This window comes from Mesocricetus auratus, unplaced genomic scaffold, assembly GCF_017639785.1.
Source record: "Mesocricetus auratus isolate SY011 unplaced genomic scaffold, BCM_Maur_2.0 Super-Scaffold_100037, whole genome shotgun sequence".
NCBI lineage: Eukaryota > Metazoa > Chordata > Mammalia > Rodentia > Cricetidae > Mesocricetus > Mesocricetus auratus.
The window spans coordinates 7,778,466-7,792,313 of NW_024429215.1; the positions used below are offsets into that span (position 1 = coordinate 7,778,466).

Genomic DNA, 13,848 nt, shown 5'->3' on the forward strand with positions numbered 1-13,848 from the left:
GAGAAACTGCTCACACAAGGATGGTCTCAGCACTTGGGATTACACACCTTTAATCCCAGGATTCATGAGAGGTATTTAAGATAGGAACAGGGTCTCAGAGCTGGCATTCATTCTCCAACCACATTGAGGATACACTAGGAGGAGAGCATAGCTGTCTGGAATTTCAGTCTGAGATTTGGTGGAGGCAGGATCACCTTTGAGCCTGAGGGAGAGGAAAGAGCTAGTGGCCGGATGTTTTGCTTTTCTGATCTTTGGCTTGAAGCTTAAAACCCCAAGATTAGTCTCTGGGTCTTCTATTTATTGTACTGCCATTGGAGCCCAGCCTTAAAGTAGGAATTCACGAAAAAAGCCTCTTTGAGGCCACCAGGCCTGGCCCAAAGCTGTGCTGCAGGCAGGGACTCCTGCCTGAGTCCCTGCATGACCAGCTGGGCTTTCTTTTGCTTCCTCCTCAAATCTTCGAGCAAGTGTGGGATTTTTCAGTTGTGGGTTTTGTAAACAGTCTTCAGATGCTACCAAAACTCAGCAGGCTTTTGTCGTTTTCCTACAGCCCCTCTCCTCAGGCTGACACTCTCAGCTCATGGTCACAAGCTAGTTCTCAGATTCAGACATGCTACAACAGTGCACTGACACTACCAACAGACGTCAAAAGTCAATGGAAAATTCTTAAAGAAAGAGATTAGTTTTTGGTTTTGTTTTTGTTTTTTGTTTGTTTGTTTTACAAGACAGGGTTTCAGTCCCGCCCGGCCTCGAACTCACAGAGATCCTCCTGCCTCTGCCTCCCGAATGCTGGGATTAAAGGCGTGTGCCACCACCGCCTGGCTGAGGTTAGTTTTTTAAAAGAGATTCTTTTGATGTCTTTCCTTAGCATGGTCTTGACTCCTTTGCTCATCACTCCTCCTTCTCTACAACTGAATTCCAGGAGTTTGGCTCAGTGCTTGGCTGTGAATCTCTGCTTCTACTTTCACCAGGTACTGGATAAAGGCTCTAGGAAGGCATTTAAGGTAGTCATCATTCCCAATATAGGGGAAGGGCACTTAAGGTAGCCGATCCTCTATTGCTTAGATTCTTAGTTGGGGTCATCCTTGTGGATCATTGAACATTTCCCTAGTGCCATATTTCTCTTTAAACCTATAATGGCTCCCTCTAATAAGGTATATCTTTTCTTGCTCATGGACTCCAGTCTCAGAGATGGGGGACAAGCATAGGGCCAAACTCAGGCCCCTGAACAAGGGTGTCAGTTGAGAAGCCTGGGAAGTCTATGGGGCCTCTGGCAGTGGAACCAGTACTTATCCCTAGTGTACAAATGGGCTTTGGAAGCCCATTCCCACGGTGGGATACTCTAAATCTAAATACATAGGGGAGGGCCTATGCCCTACCCAAATGATGTGTCAGACTTTACTTATCCCCCATGGGAGGCCTCATCCTCCCTGGAGAGTGGATGGAGGGTGTAGTAGGAGGTTGGGAGCAAGGGAGGATGGGAGGGAGTGGGAGCTGGGATTGGCATGCAAAATAGGAATATGTTCAATTTAAATAAAAAGTTGTTTTAAAAAAGAGTTTTCACATTAACAATGGTAAACACTAATAAAACAGAGAAAATTAGGTCTGTGTATGATTAAAAATTGATGGTTTAAAATGGAAAAGTAGGCACTCTACGGGGCCTCTAGTTGTCCCGCGCTACCGTCTCGCCAGCAAGAACGACGCAGGACACTCGGATCCTTCTGCAGTAAAGCTTTAATACATCTTGAGAGATAGATGATCAGCTTCTGAAAGGGAGACCCCAAGCTAAGAAACCCAGCCCCTTATATAAGCCTAGGAGCTCCGAGTGAGACGTGTAGAGCCGGGATTGGTGGTTTGCTCATCACCCCAGACAACAATCTTATCAGACCACCATGCATTAACATTAGAATTCAACAATAACACAATCGCAGAAACCCTACAAACTCATGGAGATTGAACAATGCACAATTGCACCATCCCTGGGTAAAGGAACAAATAAAAAAAGAAATTAAAGACTTGCTCGATTTCAATGAGAATGAAGACACAACATACACAAACTTATGGGACACTTTGAAAGCAGTGCTGAGAGGAAAGTTTATAGCACTAAGTGCCCACATGAAAAAACTGGAGAACAGTCATACTAGAGAATTAATAGCACAGCTGAATGTTCTAGAACAAAAAGAAGCAAACTCCCCCAGGAGGAGCAGACGCCAGGAAATAATCAAATTGAGGGCTGAAATCAATCAAGTAGAAACCAGAAAAACACTGAGAAGAATCAATGAAACAAAGAGTTGGTTCTTTGAGAAAATCAACAAAATAGATAAACCTCTGTCCAAACTAACCAAAAGACAGAGGGAGAGCATGCTAATTAACAAAATCAGGGATGAAAAAGGGGACATAACACAGACTCTGTGGAAATCCAGAGAAATATAAGGGCATACTTTGAAAATCTGTACTCAACAAAATTTGAAAATTTAAAGGAAATGGACAATTTCCTGGATAGATATCACTTGGCAAAACGAAATCAAGAACAGATAAACAATCTAAGCAGACCTATAACGCCTAATGAAATAGAAGCAGTCATCAAAAGTCTCCCAAATAAAAAAAGCCCAGGCCCAGATGGCTTCAGTGCAGAATTCTACCAGAAATTCAAAGAAGAGCTCATTCCAATACTCCTCAAAGTATTCCACACAATAGAAGCAGGAGGCTCACTGCCAAACTCTTTCTACAAGGCTACAATTACATTGATACCCAAGCCACACAAAGACACAACTAAGAAAGAGAACTATAGACCAATTTCCCTCATGAACATTGATGCAAAAATACTCAATAAAATACTCGCAAACCGGATTCAAGAACACATCAGAAAAATCATCCACCATGATCAAGTAGGCTTCATCCCAGGAATGCAGGGATGGCTCAACATTAGAAAATCTATCAATGTAATCCACCATATTAACAATCTGCGAAAGAAAAACCACATGATCATCTCACTAGATGCTGAAAAAGCCTTTGACAAAATCCAGCACCCCTTCATGATAAAGGTCCTAGAGAGATCAGGGATAACAGGAAAGTACCTGAATATAATAAAAGCAATATACAGTAAACCAACAGCTAACATCAAACTAAATGGAGAGAAACTCAAAGCAATTCCTCTAAAATCAGGAACAAGACAAGGCTGTCCACTCTCTCCATATCTCTTCAATATTGTACTTGAAGTTCTAGCTACAGCAATAAGACAACAAAAGGAGATAAAGGGGATACAAATAGGAAAAGAAGAAGTCAAACTTTCACTATTTGCAGATGATATGATAGTTTACATAAGTGACCCAAAAACCTCCGCAAGGTTACTCCTAGAGCTGATAAACACCTTCAGCAATGTGGCAGGATACAAGGTAAACTCAAAAATGAGTGGCACTATTATATACAGATGATGAAGTGACTGAGAAAGAAATCAGAGAAACATCACCCTTTACAATAGCCAAAAACAGCATCAAATATCTGGGGATAATGTTAACCAAGGAAATTAAAGACTTGTATATCAAGAACTTTGTGTCTTTAAAGAAAGAAATCAAAGAAGATACCAGAAACTGGAAAGATCTCCCATGCTCTTGGATTGGTAGGATCAACATAATAAAAATGGCAATCTTGCCAAAAGCAGTCTACAGAATCAATGCAATCCCTATCAAAATTCCATCACAATTCTTCAAGGACCTGAAAAGAACATTAATCAACTTTATATGGAAAAACAAAAGGTCCAGGATAGCTAAAACATCCCTATACAATAAAGGAACTTCAGGAGGCATCACCATACCTGACTTCAAGCTCTATTATAGAGCTATAGTCCTGAAAACAGCTTGGTATTGGCACAAAAATAGGCAGGTAGACCAATGGAACCGAATCGAAAGCTCTAATTTTAACCCACACACCTATGAACACTTGATTTTTGACAAAGAAGCTAAAACTGTACAATGGAAAAAAGAAAGCATCTTCAACAAATGGTGCTGGCATAACTGGGTACTGGTATGCAGAAGACTGCAGATAGATCCATGTTTATCACCTTGTACATAACTTAAGTCCAAATGGATCAAAGATCTCAACATAAATCCAGCCACACTGAAACTTTTAGAAGAGAAAGTGGGAGATACTCTTCAACGAGTTGGTACAGGAGACCACTTCCTAAACATAACACCAGTGGCACAGGCACTGAGATCGACAATTAACAAATGGGACCTTCTGAAACTAAAAAGCTTCTGTAAGGCAAAGGACACAGTCAAAAAGACAAAAAGGCAGGCCACAGAATGGGAAAAGATATTCACTAACCCTACATCTGACAGAGGGCTAATCTCCAAAATTTACAAAGAACTCAAGAAACAAGTCTCCAAAACACCAAAGGATCCAATTAAAAGGCGGGGTACAGAGCTAAATAGAGAATTCTTAGTAGAGGAGGCTAAAATGGCCAAGAGACACTTAAGAAAGTGCTCAACATCCTTAGCCATCAGGGAAATGCAAATCAAAACAACTCTGAGATACCATCTTACTCCTGTCAGAATGGCTAGAATCAAAAACACCGAAGACAATTTATGCTGGAGAGGATGTGGAGAGAGAGGAACACTCCTCCACTGCTGGTGGGAGTGCCGACTCATACAGCCTCTTTGGAAATCAGTATGGAGATTCCTCAGGAAAATGAGAATTAATCTACCACTAGACCCAGCAATTCCACTCTTAGGCATATATCCAAATGAGGCAAATTCATACAACAAGGGCATCTGCTCCACTATGTTCATAGCAGCATTATTTGTAATAGCCAGAACCTGGAAGCAACCTAGATGCCCCTCAACTGAAGAGTGGATAGAGAAAATGTGGTACATTTACACAATGGAGTATTACTCAGCAGAAAAAACAATGGAATCTTGAAATTCGCAGGGAAATGGATAGCACTGGAAGAAACCATCCTGAGTGAGGTAACCCAGTCGCAAAAAGACAAACATGGTATGTACTCACTCATATACGGATTTTAGACATGGATCAGGATAGTGCCACTCTGCACTTCCACTGATAGAGAGTCTGGGAAACAGGAAAGAACCTAAAAGATATGCATATATGCATAGTACCCAAAAGAAGAGGATTGAGACAAGATCCCCTGAATGGATGGGGAACACGGTGAGGGGTGGGCGGGGAGTGGGACCTGGGAAGAAGAGAGGGGGTGAAGAGGAAGAGAGTTGTTCATGGGGGAACAGGAAGTTGATGGGGTGGGGGTAGAATAGGGGGAAGAGGGAATCATAGGATCGAATACAGATCAGGCACGAGAGTGACCTCGAGTGATCTAAAGGGATAACACCAATTGGCAAGCTAAGCAATAGTGGAGAGACCACCTCGAATGCCCATTCCTGATAATGAACTTGATGTCTATAACAATCCGGGAGCCTTCATCCTGTGACTGATGGAAGCAGAGACAAACACACAATTAATCACTGAACTGAACCCAAGGAACCCAGTGACAGAGAGAGAGGAGTGATGAGCAAATTGGCAAAGAATGGGCTGGCAAAACCAGCAGAGACAGCTAATCTGAACAGAGGAGAGCTCTTGGACCCCAGACCGACAGTGGGGAGGCCAGCATGGGACTGATCTGGACCCCCCCAAATGTGAGTGTCAGCGAGAAGGCCTGGGCAACCTATGGGGCCCTAAGCTGTGGATCAGTGTCTATCCCTGGTATACAAACAGTCTTCGTGTGCCTATAGCACAAAGAGGGATGCTCTCTCAGCCTGGACTCTTAGGGGAGTGCCTGGACCCTACCCAGAGTGAAATTACAGACTCTGGATATCCCCTATGTGGAAGGATTTGGCAATAGGGTGGGAGGGTGGGGGGAAGGGGAGTGCGGGAGGAGGGGAGGGAGAGGGAACTGGGATTGACATGTAAAACAAGCTATTTAAAATTAAAATAAGAAATGGTAAAAAAAGAATAAGATCATATAAATTATGCTGTAATTTTATACCACAATATAAAGTAAGATAAAATAAAATAAAATGATTCTTATTTTCTGGGAAAAAAAAAGATGTCATGAGTTCCTCCCATGCTACTCCCAGCCAAACTCAGTTTCCCTTGGATAAACAACAGACTCACCATACTGTGCCCAGATGCTCTGGCCCATTAAAAACACTGAAAATAGAGCAAAGAGTCTGATAAGAGAAGTCTGCCCTGTTATACACTGATCCCGACCCAGAACTCAGATCAGAAGACCATGGCCAGATGGACAGGCTGAGGCCAGGGAAGACTCCTCTGCGGCCACTAGGCCAGGTCTTCATAGATTAAGAGATCTGTGAAAGGAACCCAGGTTATAAATCTGGAATTCTGGATTCCTTACCACTCTGGCTAAAAAATAATGACCCCTGTCTCACCAAATCCAAGAAGAGCAGCTCCAAGGCCCATGGAAGTGCCTCATGCCAGATCTCCACATAAACACCACACAGAACCAATGACACAGACCACACGGTGGGACACATCCATGAGAATGAGCAGGCTGAGGGAGGGGATGGTGACATCCAACACAAAAGAGGAAGAGGATGTGTTCTTGAACAAGACCTGTCTCTGATTTCATTCTACCACACAGCTCTAAGCTGAGCAACCTTTCCTCTACCCACTTGATATTCTGGCTTTAAATTCTCAATGCTACAATTTAAAGAGGAAGGGGGATGCTGTTCCCTGGAATCCCCATATCTTTAGCCAATGTTTCTGTGCGATGCAGTAATCTACAGCCAGAAAACACAGAGCATAAATTCATAATGTACTGGAACAGCTAGACTCTTCTTGATTGGACACAGACAGACACCAATCCTAACAACAAGGATGGGGTGTGGCCTGTGAAGATTCTGGGGACCAGTGCTTCTGTAGCATGTGGGTGTTCCCAGTAAATTCCCCTCGACAAATAACCACATAGCCAAGTCCCTACATTCAACTGATGGAACAAAACCAAAAAAAATTGAAAAACAGAAAGTGAAACTAAAAGCAAAATTCTCAGAACAAAAAAAATACACATAGCTATAACATACTTTCAAAAGTGTCCACCATGCTGAGCCTTCACAGAAACTCAAATTAAAACTAACTTGGAATTTCATCTTACTCTAGTCAGAATGGCTAACTGAGGAAATAAAAGTTGCCATGGAGAGAGGCAGAGCTGGAGATGGGATGGAGGTGACAGGTGAGGGAAAGGACTGAGGTCTACACTCTGTCATTACCCAGTAGGTCAGCAGGATGCTATGCAACACTCTGGAGCTTATGCAGACAAAGACTCAGCCCCTGAACCTGCCACTTAGCCACAGGATCCCCTTGGCTCTTGGCAATGATGAAGCCTGAAATGAGAAAATGTTCATTTTCTGAATCGGACCTCCCAAAGGGCCCACCATGGTCTGAGACGTTTCAGTAGGCCATGCTGGTATTGGTGGTGCAAGTGCCATGATAAGGGCTGAAATCCATGTGTAAATTTTCAGTCTGTACCATTGCCTGATGCCTTGGTTATGTCCTTGGGCTTTTCTGCCTCTGGGAGGCATACTGTCCACACCATGCTTAGAAGTGCAAGCCCCAGCAGAACCCTTCTCAGTTGCCGGCTTCTGGTGTGATACAAGCAGGGACTTACCCTCCCTTGGGAGGCTTGCCACTAGGAATCTGACAGTGCTTCAGTGAATATATGAACAACACAAAATAGATTTTTTTTCTATTTCTTTGGGGGTCAGATCACAGGAGAGGAGTGCATACATGGGAAGCCTGGGCCGTGAGCACAAATTAACAATAAAAACATAAATTTAAACAAAAGACATTCACTGGAACAAAGCAGACAAGCAGAATATGAAAAAGGCCACCGTCTAAAGCAAACAGCCCTAAGCTAACCCACTGACCATACCTGCCAGAAAGCTGTGTTCACTGCCCACAGAACATCTCTCTCTGTTACCCCAGATCCAATTCTCCAGTCTCAACTTCAGCTCTGTAGCAGAACGAACTTGGCAACCCAACCCTGCTTGCATCCCACTTGGATCCCAGAGATGTCCTTCATATTTACCAAGCTCCTTCCACTCATTGCTCTATCCCAGACCCTAATCCAAAAGGCGCCACCTGCTAAAACAAGGGCCTCTCCTCCTAGAGCAACAAGTAGGCTGAAGGCAAACCCACACCTCTTCTACTACTCCTGAAATCCCATACCCCTAGTTTTATCCCAAGCCCAGGAAATCTGATGTGGTCTCCACTTCATTTCTGACTCTATCCCTAAGTGTCACAAAAACCTTCTCCTTGAACCTGGCTTCTCACAACTCATCCAATTATTCCAGCCTTCAACAGCAGCAGAAATTTGCTGTGAAGAGAACAGCAGAACAGGTCAGGAAAAGAGGCAAAACAGCCTTCATACTCTCCAAAATTCCAGATAGGAGACAAACCAAGGAAAAAAACAAACACCAAAAAAAAGACAAATCCAGAAATCATCACCTAGACGTATCACCCCAATCTCAGATGCCTAGATAGATATTATTGTAAAACCACAATCAAGAATAGCCAGGGTGAGAGACTGGGGTGCAACACAAACCATCCACCATCCTTCCTTGACCCCACACCTACCAGGACACGTTCCACCTGCACCCACTGGAAGATGAAATGGGAAGATGACACTATAAGAACACATTCAACAACATAAAGAGTTATGTGACACCACCAGAGTCTAGGAAGACCTGAACATCACAATGCAGATGAAGCAGAAGACAAGACACTAAAAATAACTTTATGAACATAACAGAGGTCCTTAGAGGAAATGAGAAAATCCCTTAAAGAAATGAAAGAGAAAACAAAAATTCAAGAAATATAGGAAAAGGAAAACCAAAAAAAATGCAAGAAACAACTGTCTTAAGGAAAACCAGGAAAAAAACAAGCAAACAGGTGAAGAAAACAATTCAAACAGCTCAAAACCTGAAAAGTGAAATAGATACAATAAAAAAAACATAAACTGAGAGAATGCTAGAAGTAGAACATCTTGATAAATGATCAGGAACTACAGATACAAGCATAACCAACAGAATACAAGAGATAGAAGAGAGAATCTCAGGTGCTTAATATACACTACAGGAAATAGATTCACCAACCAAGGAAAATGTTGTTTAACAAATCCTTAACACAAAATATCCAGGACATATGGGACACTGTGAAAAGACCAAAATTAAGAATAAAAGGCATAGTGGATGACTTTTCTGATGTGTTTTTGGATTCGATTTGACAGTACTTTATTGAGTATTTTTCCATCAATGTTCATGAGGGATTTTGGTCTGAAGTTCTCTTTCTTAGTTGTGTCTTTGTGGGGCTTGGGTACCAAAGTAATTGTAGCCTCATAAAAAGAGTTTGGCAATGACCCTTCTGCTTCTATTGTGTAGGATACTTTGAGGAGAATTGGTATTAGCTGTTCTTTGAATTTCTGGTAGAATTCTGTACTGAGGCCATCTGGCCCTGGGCTTTTTTGGTTGGGAGACTTTTGATAACTACTACTATTTCATTAGGGGTTATAGGTCTATTTAAATTGCTTATCTGTTCTTGATTTAATTTTGGTAAGTGATATCTATGCAGAAAACTCTCCATTTCCTTTAGATTTTCAAATTTGGAGGAGTACAGGTTTTCAAAGTATGGCCTGATGATTCTCTGGATTTTCTCAGTTTCAACTGTTATGTCCCCCTTTTCACTTCTGATTTTGTTAATTTGCATGTTCACACTCTGCCATTTGGTAAGTTTTGATAAAGGTTTGTCTATCCTGTTAATTTTCTTGAAAAACCAACTCTTCATTGCATTGATTCTTTGTATTGTTTTCCTAGTTTCTACTTTATTGATTTTACCCCTCAATTTGATTAGTTCCTGAAGTCTACTCCTTGGGGTGAGTTTGTTTCTTTTTGTTCTAGAGCTTTCAATTGTGCTATTAATTCTCTAGTGTGACTATTCTCCAGTTTCTTATTGTGGGCACTTAGTGCTATGAACACTTTCCTCTTATTGCTTTCAAAGTGTCCCATAAGTTTGGGTAGGCCCTGCTCCAAATGATATGACAGACATTGCAGATCTGCCCCTGGGGAGCAGAAAGGGGATGGGATAGGAGGTCAGTGTGGGGCAAGGGAAGAGGGGAGGGAGAGGGAACTAGGATTGACATGTAAAAGAAGATTGTTTCTGATTAAAATAAAAATAAAATTTAAAAATTATAATAGGTAGAGAAGGTGATGGAGCCAAATTCAAAGGTGTAGACAACATATTCAACAATACCTTAGAAGAAAACTTTCCCAACCTGAAGAAGGACAAGCCTATAAAAGCACAAGAAGCTTACTGAACACCAAATAGACTGGACCAATAAAAAAGTACCCCTGCCACACAATAATCAAAACACCAAACATACAGAATAAAGAAAGAATATTGAGAGCTGCAAAGGAAAAAAGGTCAAGTAAATAGAAAGTCACACCTGACTTCTCAATGGAAACTCTGAAAGTGAGAGAGTCCTGGATAGATATTATTCTACAAACACTAAGAAACCATGGATGCCAGCCCAGAGAACTACACACAGCAAAGTTTTCAATCATTGTAGATGGAAAAAAAACAAGATATTCCATGACCAAAAACAAAAAAAAACAGATTTAAACAATACAGATCCACAAATCCAGCCCTACAGAAAGTACTGGAAGGAAAACTCCAACCAAAGGAAATTAACAACACTCACAAAAACATTATTTTAAACAAGAAAACAAAATACATCCACTGGAACAAGTAAAAGGTCATGATGTACAGCAAGCAGCCCTAAGCTAACCCACCAACTACGCCTGCCACAAAACTACATTCACTGCTCACAAAACATCTCTCTCTGCTTCCCCAGAACAAATTCTCCAGTCCCATCTTCAGCTCTGTAACAGAACACACATGGCAACCCAAGCCCTTGATTCATCTGCCTTGGACCCCAGAGATCTTCTCCTTTCTCACCACCCTCCTTCAACTCATTGCTTTATCACAGACCCCAGTCCAAAAGACACCCCATGATAATGCAAGGGCATCTCCTCCCAGAGCAACAAGAAGGATGAAGGCAGACCCACACCTCTTCTACTGTTCCTGAGATCCCATACCCCTAGTTTTATCCCAAGCCACGTGGCAGGAAATCTTCTGTGGCTGCCAGTTCATCTCTGACTCCACCCCTAAGTGTCACAAAAACTTTCTCCTCCAACCTGCCTTCTCCCATCTCATCCTATTATCCAAGCCTTCAACAGCAGCAGAAATTCCCTTTGAAGATAACAGCTTAAGAGGTCGGGGGGAAAGAGGCAAAACAGCCATCACAATCTCCAAAATTCCAGACAGGAGACAAACCAAGGGAAAAAACACCAACCAAAAAAAAAGACAAATCTAGAAATCATCACCTAGACCTATCACCCCCAACTCAGATGCTTAGATATGACTATGAAATCATAATCAAGAACAGCCAGGGCACTGTCTCCAACAGCACTCAGAGATCCTACCACAGCCAGGAAGCCGTAAATGTTCCAAGACAAACAACATGATGATGACAGAACTCCCTAAAGAAGAACTGAATCCATTCTAAAAAGCTGGGGGGTGGGGAGAAGCAGGTGAAAGAAACAGGTACAACTGTTGAACACCTGAACAGGGAAACAGATTCAATAAACTAAACTCAAATGGATGGAATCCAGGAAATGAAAAATGTAGGGATGGAAACAGGAAGTAGAGAGGCAAACTTCACCATCAGAATACAGAAGATGGAAGAGAAAATCTCAGTCATTGAAGATACGATAGAAGAAATGGCTATATTGACCTAACTCCTTTAATCCCAGCACTTGGGAGGCAGAGGCAGGGGGATCTCCATGAGTTCGAGGCCAATCTGGTCTACAAAGCTACACAGACAAAGCCTGTCTGAAAAAAAAAGAAAGAAAGAAAGAAATGGATACATTGGTCAAAACTTCATATGGGAAGAAATGGATAGCTGAAACCATCCTGACCAATGCAAGAACTAATTTCAGATTGTACTACAGAGCTGCAGTAATAAAACCACACTAAGCACAGACACTAAGATCAGCAACTGCAGAATGAAATGCATAGTGAGAGACCAAACAAGGGCCATTTTCAAAAGGATGGCAGGAAATAGAATATGAGAACCTCACCCCATGACCTGTGCGGTTGGCTCTGGGAAATGTTGACAGACAGAAAGGTTGAGATAACCCCAAAAGGCCTAACCCCGGGTTAGCCAATTAACAGAGTTACAGAAACAACCTTCGGGTGCACATATGCCTCCAGAGAATGCATATGACCCCAGAGATAAATCTGCAGAAACTATCCAAACTCCCCAAGCTCCTCTAGACATCCCAGCCAATAAGCTTTAAAATCATACCCCTCACCCTATCCTGTGGTCTTTGTCTTTAAAATCCCCTTGCTTGTAAGGAGGCTCAGGTGCCTTCTCCTGCAGCTGCTACCTCAGTTGGCAGGACAAGGTCCCTACCTAGGCTTGAATTTAATAAAGAAACCTTGTGCGCTTGCATTCAGTGGCTCAGACCCTTGGTGATCTCTCTGGAGAGCTTGTGGACCAGGTATAACAATAGTTCTGCTAGAGAAAAGGGAAATAGAATAGATTTTGTGGGTGGGCAGGGGTGGGAAGGGAGGGAGTAGGAGGGATCAGTCATCATCAGAGAGGCTCCCTCTGGCAACAGATGCAGGCAGCAGGTGCAGAGAACCACAGACAGATATTATGCAGAGAGGGTGTCTAAATTGAAGGTCTACATTGGATCCCGCCCTTGAAGACTGAAGAGTTCCACAGGAGAGGGGGAGGAAATATTGTAGGAGTCAGAAGGCATGGAGGACACCAGGAAAACACGGCTCATTGAATCAAGTAAGCTGGGCTCATATGGGCTCACCGACAACGAAGCATCAGTCTGCATATGTCTGAGCTATGTTCTCTACAAATATACTATGGCTACTAGCTTGGTGTTTCCTGAGATTCATAATAATGGAGACCAGTCTGCCTCTGACTCTTTTGCCTGTTCTTGGGACACTTTCCTCCTTTTGGGTTGCACTGTCCAGTCACAACATGAGGTCCTTTGCCTCATATTTTTGTATCTTGCTTTGTCCTGTTTGGTTGCTGTCTCTTGGAGGCCTGCATTTTTCTGAAGGGAGCAAAAGAGAAGAGTGTATCTGGGAGAGACAGGAAGAAGGCAGAGTGGTTAGGAGTATAGAGAAAGGAAACAGTACTCGCATATGTTTTGTATGAGAGACAAATATGTTCCAGTTACACTGAAATTGATAGAAGAGAAAGTAGGAAGATGGTTAGAACACATTGGCACAGGAGACCACTTCCTGAACATAACACCAGTTGTGCAAATACTGAGATCAACAATTAATAAATGGGACCTCCTGAAAAGCTTCTGTAAGGCAAAGGACACAGTCAAAAAGATGAAAAGGCACCCTCAAGAATGGGAAAAGATCTTCACCATTGCCACAGCTGACAGAGGGCTTATCTCCAAAATATACAAAGAACTCAAGAAACTATACACCAAAACACAAAATAATCCAATGAAAAATGGGCTACAGATATAAATAAGGAATTCTCAACAGAGGAATCTCAAACAGCCAAAAGACACTTAAGGAATTACTCAACATCCTTAACCATCAGGGAAATGCAAATCAAAACAACTCTGACATATCATCTTACACCTGTCAGAATGGCTAAGATCAGAAACACCAATGACAGCTTATGCCAGAGAAAATGTGGAGTAAGGGGGACACCCCTCCACTACCAGGGGGAATACAAACTTGTACAGCCACTTTGAAAATCAGTATGGCGTTTCCTCAGGAAAATGG

At 42.4% G+C, this 13,848-nt stretch overlaps 1 protein-coding gene across 2 annotated transcripts in view; it reads right to left on the minus strand.

The window, feature by feature from the left end:
- The window catches only part of LOC110339749 (leukocyte immunoglobulin-like receptor subfamily A member 6), a 32,410-nt gene extending 25,115 nt beyond the window's left edge, over positions 1 to 7,295 (minus strand). Inside the window, exon 1 of one of the 2 annotated variants that reach the window (XM_040734047.1) lies at positions 6,396 to 7,295. The gene's annotated coding sequence lies outside the window, so the exon portion shown is untranslated. The remainder of the gene's footprint in view (positions 1 to 6,395) is intronic. The other variant, XM_040734046.1, reaches the window with a different exon arrangement.
- Positions 7,296 to 13,848: the final 6,553 nt, after the last annotated feature.